The 13,581-nt window shown below is 30.6% G+C and overlaps 1 long non-coding RNA gene across 3 annotated transcripts in view; it reads left to right on the top strand.

Moving 5' to 3' along the window:
- LOC127291150 (uncharacterized) overlaps window positions 1-13,134 on the top strand; it is a 30,732-nt gene extending 17,598 nt beyond the window's left edge. Inside the window, exons 5-7 of one of the 3 annotated variants that reach the window (XR_007844546.1) lie at window positions 3,768-3,920; window positions 4,379-5,601; window positions 9,876-13,134. This is a non-coding gene — a long non-coding RNA (uncharacterized LOC127291150). Of the gene's footprint in view, window positions 1-3,767; window positions 3,921-4,378; window positions 5,602-6,670; window positions 7,258-7,434; window positions 8,176-9,875 lie in introns of those variants that run through there. The other 2 variants (XR_007844547.1, XR_007844548.1) reach the window with 2 other exon arrangements.
- The last annotated feature ends 447 nt before the right edge of the window (window positions 13,135-13,581 follow it).

Genomic DNA, 13,581 nt, shown 5'->3' on the forward strand with positions numbered 1-13,581 from the left:
ATCCTCTTCTATGGGAACTTCATTAGGTATTATGTTAAAAGTTGTTGGATAACCAAAGATATTTAATTTTGTTTGACCTAGTGTGTGTACAGGGTGTTCATTAATACCTGTAAGTTGTATTTTTTTAAATTTATTTAAAGTCATTGTGGAATCAAGCATTTTTTCTTTTAAAAGATTTAATCCTGCTCCTGTATCAATCATTAAATGAAGTGGTTTAGAAATTGTATTAACATAAATAGATGGTATCATATTTCCTTTAGTACAATTGATTTGAATGGTTTCTAAATGTTCAGATATTTGCTTTTTAGGCACGCTTTTTCTGTTAGCACCTGTCCCATCGTACCCGACATGGGAAGGTATTATTCGTTTCCCTTGTTCATTAATGTGGATGATCGATTCTGTTGACCTTGATTATAATTATTATATTCTCTTTTTCTGCAATTTTTAATAACATGCCCACGATTTTTGCAATATTTACAAGTAACATTAAAAAATCTATTTTGTTTATTAGTACGAAAATCATTTTTATTTGGAGATTGTGAGTTTGTTCTATTATGTAAATTTTGGGGAAAACCCGAAAATCGTAATTGTAAAGGGGAATGCTTTTGTTCACTAAACGAGGGGGACATCCCTCTTCTTAGATAATAGACAGGTGGTCTCTGCTTCATGCGGAATACGGAGCGCTGGTACCTATGCTGTGTTGAGTATTGATTTTTTTCTGACCTACGACAAGTGCGTGAAGTATGTCCTTCTACATTACAATTTTGACATACTACTATATCTGTACTAGCAAATGTAATTTTTGCATTATTTGGCCTACAAGAATTTTCTTTTCTAAGCTCTACAACCGCATTTAATTTTCGTTCTGCCTCTAATGCTTTGTTTGTTGTTTCTTTTAAAGTTATGCAATCTGGAATTCGAATCTCTAATTCTGGACGTAGCCCTCGACGAAAACAGGATATTATATCTACTTCTAAATTTTTTAACATCGTTTCGGATAATTTACCGTCTTTACTCGATAATCTGTATGAGTCAAAAATCTGATCCGATAATTCTTTTACTCGATTCGCATACGATATGACACTTTCATTTTCCTTCATAAAAATATTTCCTAACTCTCCTTGCAATTGATAGATACTTTTATTTGGTAAATATATCTTCTTTAAATGAGCTTCTAACTCCAAAATTGTTTTAAAAATATTTCCCGATATTGATTTTCTAACTTCTCCTATTAACTTTCCACGAATTAATTTTACTAAATTTTCCTCCACTTGGGGTGAATCTGGCAACATTAATTTTGCTTCATGGCAACCTTCTATAAATGAAACTACTGGAATATTTTTTCCATCGAACACAGGCACTAATTCTAACGCGTCGCGAAGAGATACTTGTTGATTATTTGGGAGAGACATTTTTACTGATTTCTCTAATATTGAAATAAAAGATTCTTTGTTTGGTGTAGATGAATGTTTTGATTTTAGTTCAAGAAGATTATTTTCAAAAGCATTAAATGTTTGTTCACTCTCTATTTCTGTGCTAATTTTTAAAGTACTATCGTTTTCGGAAATTTTTGAATCGAATGATTGAGTTTTAATAGGGGGAGAATGAACAACTTTTGGACGAGTTTCTAAATTTCCGGCTTTAGTATGACTTCTAAGACAACGATCAGGTGTTGGGTTAAAAATGGGATCATTTTTCTCAGACATAAAGTTTAATTAGAATTTTGCATATTTGAATTAATCACAAATATTTGACTGCTTTCACTTTTGGATCGACTTTCACTTATAGAATTATCACTTGTGTTTTATGTAAGTAGGAATTAAAGGAATTTTGGAATTGTTGGTTCAAGAATTTTTTCTTCTCTCTCATAAGGTATTTAAGAAAAATATGAATTTAATTTCTTTTTCATGATCACAAGGGAAAATGCACTAAAAATTATAAATTTTAAATTTATATTCTCTTTCTTGTTCACAGTGGTCGATGCATCAAAAATTATATTTTGAGTGCATAAATTTTTAAATTTATATTCTCTTTCCTGTTCACAGCGGCCGATGCACCAAAAATTATATTTCCTCTGTTACGTCTCAAAAATAAGAAATAACTTTAGAAATAATATTTTATTTTATTTATGGCCGCTCGGTGATTCAGTAAATTCCTGTTTCATTTACAGAGCAGAAGGCTCTGAGCTAAGGGTACAGGAAAGAAAGAGAATAGAGATTTTTAATGTTAATGTTATACTTTATTTATGACAAACACTTAAGAGAAATTTTGTTCTTATGAGAGAGAGAATCTCGAAGCAACCAATCCAAGGAAAAGAGTTCAGCATTCCACTGAAACAAGGAATCCAAGGGTTACTTCAGAGTTACGAGAAATGTAGGAAAATTGGGGTGAAAATATAAAAACACTTACCTTTAAAATTAGAAGTAGATGTATGAATAGGACACTGCGGTGTCTTCTGTTTAGGCAGGATAAAAGGCTGGTGCCAGAAAGATTTATATGCCTCAGGAAGGTTGACGGGCCTAGGTAATGACCACAGGTCCGGAGTTCGGAATTGCCGTGACGAAGACCCACAATGAGATTCCTCCACAAAAAGGAAAGATGGTTATTTTCCAATTATATGGAAAATTACAGGTCCTTAGGTAGATGAGTACTCCTTTTGTGTAGAATTTTACGGGACTTGACTAGAATTTACTCGTTATAGAAATCGTCCAAATGACTAGATTCCGTAATAAGCACTATGAACTGGCACTGATATCCAAAAAATGACGAGTAGAAATAACGTAGATGAGGTGAAGTTTCGAACTGACGGTATCGGTGGTAATTTCTGAACTGAACTCTCCGTAAAAAAGTAGCCCTTTTATATCAAGTTTTTCATAAGGGAGACTATATGATTCCATTGGCTTGCATTGCTAAGACTATCTCTTTCTTTTTTATTATCCACAACGAGGGTTTTTGTGATTAAATTACAGAATTTAGAAAGAGCACACCACTGCGATGAAATCGCAGGTGTAAGCGAGAAACACTACAGGGGTGGTATATCTGATTATATTATAGAATTTAGAAAGAGAAAGTCTACGTGGTGAATCGTAGCTGTTAGAAAGGGACACTCATTTATGCCCTTTTAAGGTAATACTGAGTTTCTCGCTTCTAATTGTATATTTTTAGAAATACAATATGTGAACGTAGAACGATACAAAACGCAAGGGTCTTTATACATAAAAGAAAAGATGTTTGGCCACGCGACAAAGGGGCGGGAGTTTACAATTAAGTGAAAGGTATTTTAGATGCGTAACAAAAACACGGGTGTTAGTCGCAGAGACATTCAGCTTAGTATTGATTTAAAAAAAAAAAGAATTCTTACAATTTTGAATATAAAAGTTACGGTGACGTGACACTTTAATGGTCATAAAATTGGTGTTCCTCTACTCCGATCGGGCTGTTAATTTTTTTCTACACTTTTAGGTGTATTTTGTGCAAGAAAATGCAATAAAATAGTCTGCCTAAGAAAAATTGAATTATTTTGAAATTTTTTTTTTACGAAAATCGCTTTAATGGTCATAAAATTGGTGTTCCTCTACTCGGATCAGGCTGTCAATTTTTTTCTACACTTTTAGGTGTATTTTGAGCAAGAAAATGCAATAAAATAGTCTGCCTAAGAAAAATTGAATTATTTTGAAAATTTTTTTTTTACGAAAATCGCTTTAATGGTCATAAAATTGGTGTTCCTCTACTCGGATCGGGCTGTCAATTTTTTTCTACACTTTTAGGTGTATTTTGTGCAAGAAAATGCAATAAAATAGTCTGCCTAAGAAAAATTGAATTATTTTGAAAAATTTTTTTTTACGAAAATCGCTTTAATGGTCATAAAATTGGTGTTCCTCTACACGGATCGGGCTGTTAATTTTTTTCTACACTTTTAGGTGTATTTTGTGCAAGAAAATGCAATAAAATAGTCTGCCTAAGAAAAATTGAATTATTTTGAAAATTTTTTTTTTACGAAAATCGCTTTAATGGTCATAATAGGGGTGTTCCTCTACTCGGATCAGGCTGTCAATTTTTTTCTACACTTTTAGGTGTATTTTGTGCAAGAAAATGCAATAAAATAGTCTGCCTAAGAAAAATTGAATTATTTTGAAATTTTTTTTTTACGAAAATCGCTTTAATGGTCATAAAATTGGTGTTCCTCTACTCCGATCGGGCTGTCAATTTTTTTCTACACTTTTAGGTGTATTTTGAGCAAGAAAATGCAATAAAATAGTCTGCCTAAGAAAAATTGAATTATTTTGAAAATTTTTTTTTTACGAAAATCGCTTTAATGGTCATAAAATTGGTGTTCCTCTACTCCGATCGGGCTGTTAATTTTTTTCTACACTTTTAGGTGTATTTTGTGCAAGAAAATGCAATAAAATAGTCTGCCTAAGAAAAATTGAATTATTTTGAAAAATTTTTTTTTACGAAAATCGCTTTAATGGTCATAAAATTGGTGTTCCTCTACTCCGATCGGGCTGTCAATTTTTTTCTACACTTTTAGGTGTATTTTGTGCAAGAAAATGTAATAAAATAGTCTGCCTAAGAAAAATTGAATTATTTTGAAAAAATTTTTTTTACGAAAATCGCTTTAATGGTCATAAAATTGGTGTTCCTCTACTCGGATCGGGCTGTCAATTTTTTTCTACACTTTTAGGTGTATTTTGTGCAAGAAAATGCAAAAAAATAGTCTGCCTAAGAAAAATTGAATTATTTTGAAATTTTTTTTTTACGAAAATCGCTTTAATGGTCATAAAATTGGTGTTCCTCTACTCGGATCAGGCTGTCAATTATTTTCTACACTTTTAGGTGTATCTTGTGCAAGAAAATGCAATAAAATAGTCTGCCTAAGAAAAATTGGATTATTTTGAAAAAATTTTTTTTACGAAAATCGCTTAAATGGTCATAAAATTGGTGTTCCTCTACACGGATCGGGCTGTTAATTTTTTTCTACACTTTTAGGTGTATTTTGTGCAAGAAAATGCAATAAAATAGTCTGCCTAAGAAAAATTGAATTATTTTGAAAAATTTTTTTTTACGAAAAACGCTATAATGATCATAATAGGGGTGTTCCTCTACTCGGATCGGGCTGTCAATTTTTTTCTACACTTTTAGGTGTATTTTGTGCAAGAAAATGCAATAAAATAGTCTGCCTAAGAAAAATTGAATTATTTTGAAAAATTTTTTTTTACGAAAATCGCTTTAATGGTCATAAAATTGGTGTTCCTCTACTCCGATCGGGCTGTCAATTTTTTTCTACACTTTTAGGTGTATTTTGTGCAAGAAAATGCAATAAAATAGTCTGCCTAAGAAAAATTGGATTATTTTGAAAAATTTTTTTTTACGAAAATCGCTTTAATGGTCATAAAATTGGTGTTCCTCTACACGGATAGGGCTGTTAATTTTTTTCTACACTTTTAGGTGTATTTTGTGCAAGAAAATGCAATAAAATAGTCTGCCTAAGAAAAATTGAATTATTTTGAAAAATTTTTTTTTACGAAAATCGCTTTAATGGTCATAATAGGGGTGTTCCTCTACTCGGATCGGGCTGTCAATTTTTTTCTACACTTTTAGGTGTATTTTGTGCAAGAAAATGCAATAAAATAGTCTGCCTAAGAAAAATTGAATTATTTTGAAGATTTTTTTTTTACGAAAATCGCTTTAATGGTCATAAAATTGGTGTTCCTCTACTCCGATCGGGCTGTCAATTTTTTTCTACACTTTTAGGTGTATTTTGTGCAAGGAAATGCAATAAAATAGTCTGCCTAAGAAAAATTGAATTATTTTGAAAATTTTTTTTTTACGAAAAACGCTATAATGGTCATAATAGGGGTGTTCCTCTACTCCGATCGGGCTGTCAATTTTTTTCTACACTTTTAGGTGTATTTTGTGCAAGAAAATGCAATAAAATAGTCTGCCTAAGAAAAATGGAATTATTTTGAAATTTTTTTTTTACGAAAATCGCTTTAATGGTCATAAAATTGGTGTTCCTCTACTCGGATCGGGCTGTCAATTTTTTTCTACACTTTTAGGTGTATTTTGATCAAGAAAATGCAATAAAATAGTCTGCCTAAGAAAAATTGATTTATTTTGAAAAATTTTTTTTTACGAAAAACGCTATAATGGTCATAATAGGGGTGTTCCTCTACTCCGATCGGGCTGTCAATTTTTTTCTACACTTTTAGGTGTATTTTGAGCAAGAAAATGCAATAAAATAGTCTGCCTAAGAAAAATTGAATTATTTTGAAAAATTTTTTTTTACGAATAACGCTATAATGGTCATAATAGGGGTGTTCCTCTACTCCGATCGGGCTGTCAATTTTTTTCTACACTTTTAGGTGTATTTTGTGCAAGAAAATGCAATAAAATAGTCTGCCTATGAAAAATTGAATTATTTTGAAATTTTTTTTTTACGAAAATCGCTTTAATGGTCATAAAATTGGTGTTCATCTACTCCGATCGGGCTGTCAATTTTTTTCTACACTTTGAGGTGTATTTTGTGCAAGAAAATGCAATAAAATAGTCTGCCTAAGAAAAATTGAATTATTTTGAAGATTTTTTTTTTACGAAAATCGCTTTAATGGTCATAAAATTGGTGTTCCTCTACTCCGATCGGGCTGTCAATTTTTTTCTACACTTTTAGGTGTATTTTGAGCAAGAAAATGCAATAAAATAGTCTGCCTAAGAAAAATTGAATTATTTTGAAAAATTTTTTTTTACGAAAAACGCTATAATGGTCATAATAGGGGTGTTCCTCTACTCCGATCGGGCTGTCAATTTTTTTCTACACTTTTAGGTGTATTTTGTGCAAGGAAATGCAATAAAATAGTCTGCCTAAGAAAAATTGAATTATTTTGAAAAATTTTTTTTTACGAATAACGCTATAATGGTCATAATAGGGGTGTTCCTCTACTCCGATCGGGCTGTCAATTTTTTTCTACACTTTTAGGTGTATTTTGTGCAAGAAAATGCAATAAAATAGTCTGCCTAAGAAAAATTGAATTATTTTGAAAATTTTTTTTTTACGAAAATCGCTTTAATGGTCATAAAATTGGTGTTCCTCTACTCCGATCGGGCTGTTAATTTTTTTCTACACTTTTAGGTGTATTTTGTGCAAGAAAATGCAATAAAATAGTCTGCCTAAGAAAAATTGAATTATTTTGAAAAATTTTTTTTTACGAAAATCGCTTTAATGGTCATAAAATTGGTGTTCCTCTACTCCGATCGGGCTGTCAAATTTTTTCTACACTTTTAGGTGTATTTTGTGCAAGAAAATGTAATAAAATAGTCTGCCTAAGAAAAATTGAATTATTTTGAAAAATTTTTTTTACGAAAATCGCTTTAATGGTCATAAAATTGGTGTTCCTCTACTCGGATCGGGCTGTCAATTTTTTTCTACACTTTTAGGTGTATTTTGTGCAAGAAAATGCAATAAAATAGTCTGCCTAAGAAAAATTGAATTATTTTGAAATTTTTTTTTTACGAAAATCGCTTTAATGGTCATAAAATTGGTGTTCCTCTACTCGGATCAGGCTGTCAATTATTTTCTACACTTTTAGGTGTATCTTGTGCAAGAAAATGCAATAAAATAGTCTGCCTAAGAAAAATTGGATTATTTTGAAAAATTTTTTTTACGAAAATCGCTTAAATGGTCATAAAATTGGTGTTCCTCTACACGGATCGGGCTGTTAATTTTTTTCTACACTTTTAGGTGTATTTTGTGCAAGAAAATGCAATAAAATAGTCTGCCTAAGAAAAATTGAATTATTTTGAAAAATTTTTTTTTACGAAAAACGCTATAATGATCATAATAGGGGTGTTCCTCTACTCGGATCGGGCTGTCAATTTTTTTCTACACTTTTAGGTGTATTTTGTGCAAGAAAATGCAATAAAATAGTCTGCCTAAGAAAAATTGAATTATTTTGAAAAATTTTTTTTTACGAAAATCGCTTTAATGGTCATAAAATTGGTGTTCCTCTACTCCGATCGGGCTGTCAATTTTTTTCTACACTTTTAGGTGTATTTTGTGCAAGAAAATGCAATAAAATAGTCTGCCTAAGAAAAATTGGATTATTTTGAAAAATTTTTTTTTACGAAAATCGCTTTAATGGTCATAAAATTGGTGTTCCTCTACACGGATAGGGCTGTTAATTTTTTTCTACACTTTTAGGTGTATTTTGTGCAAGAAAATGCAATAAAATAGTCTGCCTAAGAAAAATTGAATTATTTTGAAAAATTTTTTTTTACGAAAATCGCTTTAATGGTCATAAAATTGGTGTTCCTCTACTCCGATCGGGCTGTCAATTTTTTTCTACACTTTTAGGTGTATTTTGAGCAAGAAAATGCAATAAAATAGTCTGCCTAAGAAAAATTGAATTATTTTGAAAATTTTTTTTTTACGAAAAACGCTATAATGGTCATAATAGGGGTGTTCCTCTACTCCGATCGGGCTGTCAATTTTTTTCTACACTTTTAGGTGTATTTTGTGCAAGAAAATGCAATAAAATAGTCTGCCTAAGAAAAATGGAATTATTTTGAAATTTTTTTTTTACGAAAATCGCTTTAATGGTCATAAAATTGGTGTTCCTCTACTCGGATCGGGCTGTCAATTTTTTTCTACACTTTTAGGTGTATTTTGATCAAGAAAATGCAATAAAATAGTCTGCCTAAGAAAAATTGATTTATTTTGAAAAATTTTTTTTTACGAAAAACGCTATAATGGTCATAATAGGGGTGTTCCTCTACTCCGATCGGGCTGTCAATTTTTTTCTACACTTTTAGGTGTATTTTGTGCAAGAAAATGCAATAAAATAGTCTGCCTAAGAAAAATTGAATTATTTTGAAATTTTTTTTTTACGAAAATCGCTTTAATGGTCATAAAATTGGTGTTCCTCTACTCCGATCGGGCTGTCAATTTTTTTCTACACTTTTAGGTGTATTTTGTGCAAGAAAATGCAATAAAATAGTCTGCCTAAGAAAAATTGAATTATTTTGAAGATTTTTTTTTTACGAAAATCGCTTTAATGGTCATAAAATTGGTGTTCCTCTACTCCGATCGGGCTGTCAATTTTTTTCTACACTTTTAGGTGTATTTTGAGCAAGAAAATGCAATAAAATAGTCTGCCTAAGAAAAATTGAATTATTTTGAAAATTTTTTTTTACGAAAAACGCTATAATGGTCATAATAGGGGTGTTCCTCTACTCCGATCGGGCTGTCAATTTTTTTCTACACTTTTAGGTGTATTTTGTGCAAGAAAATGCAATAAAATAGTCTGCCTAAGAAAAATTGAATTATTTTGAAAATTTTTTTTTTACGAAAAACGCTATAATGGTCATAATAGGGGTGTTCCTCTACTCCGATCGGGCTGTCAATTTTTTTCTACACTTTTAGGTGTATTTTGTGCAAGAAAATGCAATAAAATAGTCTGCCTAAGAAAAATGGAATTATTTTGAAATTTTTTTTTTACGAAAATCGCTTTAATGGTCATAAAATTGGTGTTCCTCTACTCGGATCGGGCTGTCAATTTTTTTCTACACTTTTAGGTGTATTTTGAGCAAGAAAATGCAATAAAATAGTCTGCCTAAGAAAAATTGATTTATTTTGAAAAATTTTTTTTTACGAAAAACGCTATAATGGTCATAATAGGGGTGTTCCTCTACTCCGATCGGGCTGTCAATTTTTTTCTACACTTTTAGGTGTATTTTGAGCAAGAAAATGCAATAAAATAGTCTGCCTAAGAAAAATTGAATTATTTTGAAAAATTTTTTTTTACGAAAACGCTATAATGGTCATAATAGGGGTGTTCCTCTACTCCGATCGGGCTGTCAATTTTTTTCTACACTTTTAGGTGTATTTTGTGCAAGAAAATGCAATAAAATAGTCTGCCTAAGAAAAATTGAATTATTTTGAAATTTTTTTTTTACGAAAATCGCTTTAATGGTCATAAAATTGGTGTTCCTCTACTCCGATCGGGCTGTCAATTTTTTTCTACACTTTTAGGTGTATTTTGTGCAAGAAAATGCAATAAAATAGTCTGCCTAAGAAAAATTGAATTATTTTGAAATTTTTTTTTTACGAAAATCGCTTTAATGGTCATAAAATTGGTGTTCCTCTACTCGGATCGGGCTGTCAATTTTTTTCTACACTTTTAGGTGTATTTTGTGCAAGAAAATGCAATAAAATAGTCTGCCTAAGAAAAATTGAATTTTTTGAAAAATTTTTTTTTTACGAAAATCGCTTTAATGGTCATAAAATTGGTGTTCCTCTACTCGGATCGGGCTGTCAATTTTTTTCTACACTTTTAGGTGTATTTTGAGCAAGAAAATGCAATAAAATAGTCTGCCTAAGAAAAATTGAATTATTTTGAAAAATTTTTTTTTACGAAAATCGCTTTAATGGTCATAATAGGGGTGTTCCTCTACTCCGATCGGGCTGTCAATTTTTTTCTACACTTTTAGGTGTATTTTGAGCAAGAAAATGCAATAAAATAGTCTGCCTAAGAAAAATTGAATTATTTTGAAAAATTTTTTTTTACGAATAACGCTATAATGGTCATAATAGGGGTGTTCCTCTACTCCGATCGGGCTGTCAATTTTTTTCTACACTTTTAGGTGTATTTTGTGCAAGAAAATGCAATAAAATAGTCTGCCTAAGAAAAATTGAATTATTTTGAAATTTTTTTTTTACGAAAATCGCTTTAATGGTCATAAAATTGGTGTTCCTCTACTCCGATCGGGCTGTCAATTTTTTTCTACACTTTTAGGTGTATTTTGTGCAAGAAAATGCAATAAAATAGTCTGCCTAAGAAAAATTGAATTATTTTGAAATTTTTTTTTTACGAAAATCGCTTTAATGGTCATAAAATTGGTGTTCCTCTACTCGGATCGGGCTGTCAATTTTTTTCTACACTTTTAGGTGTATTTTGTGCAAGAAAATGCAATAAAATAGTCTGCCTAAGAAAAATTGAATTATTTTGAAAATTTTTTTTTTACGAAAATCGCTTTAATGGTCATAAAATTGGTGTTCCTCTACTCGGATCGGGCTGTCAATTTTTTTCTACACTTTTAGGTGTATTTTGAGCAAGAAAATGCAATAAAATAGTCTGCCTAAGAAAAATTGAATTATTTTGAAAAATTTTTTTTTACGAAAATCGCTTTAATGGTCATAATAGGGGTGTTCCTCTACTCGGATCGGGCTGTCAATTTTTTTCTACACTTTTAGGTGTATTTTGTGCAAGAAAATGCAATAAAATAGTCTGCCTAAGAAAAATTGAATTATTTTGAAAATTTTTTTTTACGAAAATCGCTTTAATGGTCATAAAATTGGTGTTCCTCTACTCGGATCGGGCTGTCAATTTTTTTCTACACTTTTAGGTGTATTTTGTGCAAGAAAATGCAATAAAATAGTCTGCCTAAGAAAAATTGAATTATTTTGAAAAATTTTTTTTTACGAAAATCGCTTTAATGGTCATAAAATTGGTGTTCCTCTACTCGGATCGGGCTGTCAATTTTTTTCTACACTTTTAGGTGTATTTTGTGCAAGAAAATGCAATAAAATAGTCTGCCTAAGAAAAATTGAATTATTTTGAAAATTTTTTTTTACGAAAATCGCTTTAATGGTCATAAAATTGGTGTTCCTCTACTCGGATCGGGCTGTCAATTTTTTTCTACACTTTTAGGTGTATTTTGTGCAAGAAAATGCAATAAAATAGTCTGCCTAAGAAAAATTGAATTATTTTGAAAATTTTTTTTTACGAAAATCGCTTTAATGGTCATAAAATTGGTGTTCCTCTACTCCGATCGGGCTGTCAATTTTTTTCTACACTTTTAGGTGTATTTTGTGCAAGAAAATGCAATAAAATAGTCTGCCTAAGAAAAATTGAATTATTTTGAAAATTTTTTTTTACGAAAATCGCTTTAATGGTCATAAAATTGGTGTTCCTCTACTCGGATCGGGCTGTCAATTTTTTTCTACACTTTTAGGTGTATTTTGTGCAAGAAAATGCAATAAAATAGTCTGCCTAAGAAAAATTGAATTATTTTGAAAATTTTTTTTTTACGAAAATCGCTTTAATGGTCATAAAATTGGTGTTCCTCTACTCCGATCGGGCTGTCAATTTTTTTCTACACTTTTAGGTGTATTTTGTGCAAGAAAATGCAATAAAATAGTCTGCCTAAGAAAAATTGAATTATTTTGAAAAATTTTTTTTTACGAAAATCGCTTTAATGGTCATAATAGTGGTGTTCCTCTACTCCGATCGGGCTGTCAATTTTTTTCTACACTTTTAGGTGTATTTTGTGCAAGAAAATGCAATAAAATAGTCTGCCTAAGAAAAATTGAATTATTTTGAAAATTTTTTTTTTACGAAAATCGCTTTAATGGTCATAATAGGGGTGTTCCTCTACTCCGATCGGGCTGTCAATTTTTTTCTACACTTTTAGGTGTATTTTGTGCAAGAAAATGCAATAAAATAGTCTGCCTAAGAAAAATTGAATTATTTTGAAAATTTTTTTTTACGAAAATCGCTTTAATGGTCATAAAATTGGTGTTCCTCTACTCGGATCGGGCTGTCAATTTTTTTCTACACTTTTAGGTGTATTTTGTGCAAGAAAATGCAATAAAATAGTCTGCCTAAGAAAAATTGAATTATTTTGAAAATTTTTTTTTACGAAAATCGCTTTAATGGTCATAAAATTGGTGTTCCTCTACTCGGATCGGGCTGTCAATTTTTTTCTACACTTTTAGGTGTATTTTGTGCAAGAAAATGCAATAAAATAGTCTGCCTAAGAAAAATTGAATTATTTTGAAAATTTTTTTTTTACGAAAATCGCTTTAATGGTCATAAAATTGGTGTTCCTCTACTCCGATCGGGCTGTCAATTTTTTTCTACACTTTTAGGTGTATTTTGTGCAAGAAAATGCAATAAAATAGTCTGCCTAAGAAAAATTGAATTATTTTGAAAATTTTTTTTTACGAAAATCGCTTTAATGGTCATAATAGGGGTGTTCCTCTACTCCGATCGGGCTGTCAATTTTTTTCTACACTTTTAGGTGTATTTTGTGCAAGGAAATGCAATAAAATAGTCTGCCTAAGAAAAATTGAATTATTTTGAAAATTTTTTTTTACGAAAATCGCTTTAATGGTCATAAAAATGGTGTTCCTCTACTCCGATCGGGCTGTCAATTTTTTTCTACACTTTTAGGTGTATTTTGTGCAAGAAAATGCAATAAAATAGTCTGCCTAAGAAAAATTGAATTATTTTGAAAATTTTTTTTTACGAAAATCGCTTTAATGGTCATAAAATTGGTGTTCCTCTACTCGGATCGGGCTGTCAATTTTTTTCTACACTTTTAGGTGTATTTTGTGCAAGAAAATGCAATAAAATAGTCTGCCTAAGAAAAATTGAATTATTTTAAAAATTTTTTTTTACGAAAATCGCTTTAATGGTCATAAAATTGGTGTTCCTCTACTCGGATCGGGCTGTCAATTTTTTTCTACACTTTTAGGTGTATTTTGTGCAAGAAAATGCAATAAAATAGTCTGCCTAAGAAAAA

Source organism: Leptopilina boulardi, unplaced genomic scaffold, assembly GCF_019393585.1.
Source record: "Leptopilina boulardi isolate dan_hultmark-lab unplaced genomic scaffold, ZJU_Lbou_2.1 LbouV2_126, whole genome shotgun sequence".
NCBI classification, from domain to species: domain Eukaryota; kingdom Metazoa; phylum Arthropoda; class Insecta; order Hymenoptera; family Figitidae; genus Leptopilina; species Leptopilina boulardi.